Consider the following 405-nt stretch of genomic DNA (forward strand, 5'->3'; position numbering starts at 1 on the left):
TGGAAGGTGTCCCTGCTGCTGGCAGGGGGGTTGGAACTGGATGATCTTTAAGGTCCCTTCCAACCCAAACCATTCTGTGATTCTATGACAGCGTGTGAGCTGGCACGCTTTTTGTTATTAATGGCTGCGTACTACCTTGTGGTGGCTTCACCCACAGCTGAGACCATGTGGTTCTGCACTCATTCCCCTCTCACCTGATGAGATGGGGAGAGAAACACACCAAAGGGCTGGTGGGTTGGGATGAGGACAGGGAGGGCTCACTCACCAGTGATGGGCACGGGCAACACAGACTCCACTTGGGGAAGAAAAAGCCATTTAATTAGTTCCCAATCAATCAGAGTAGGACAGTGAGACACAACACCCACATCTGGCAGCACCTTCCCCCACCCCTCCCTTCTTCCCAGG

General features: G+C 53.3%; 1 long non-coding RNA gene across 1 annotated transcript in view; it reads left to right on the forward strand.

Moving 5' to 3' along the window:
• The window catches only part of LOC104531081 (uncharacterized), a 4,331-nt gene that overhangs the window by 965 nt on the left and 2,961 nt on the right, over positions 1-405 (forward strand). The window lies entirely within an intron of this gene.

Source organism: Antrostomus carolinensis, unplaced genomic scaffold (genome assembly GCF_000700745.2).
Source record: "Antrostomus carolinensis isolate BGI_N321 unplaced genomic scaffold, ASM70074v2 scaffold18169, whole genome shotgun sequence".
In the NCBI taxonomy this organism is placed as follows: Eukaryota; Metazoa; Chordata; class Aves; order Caprimulgiformes; family Caprimulgidae; genus Antrostomus; species Antrostomus carolinensis.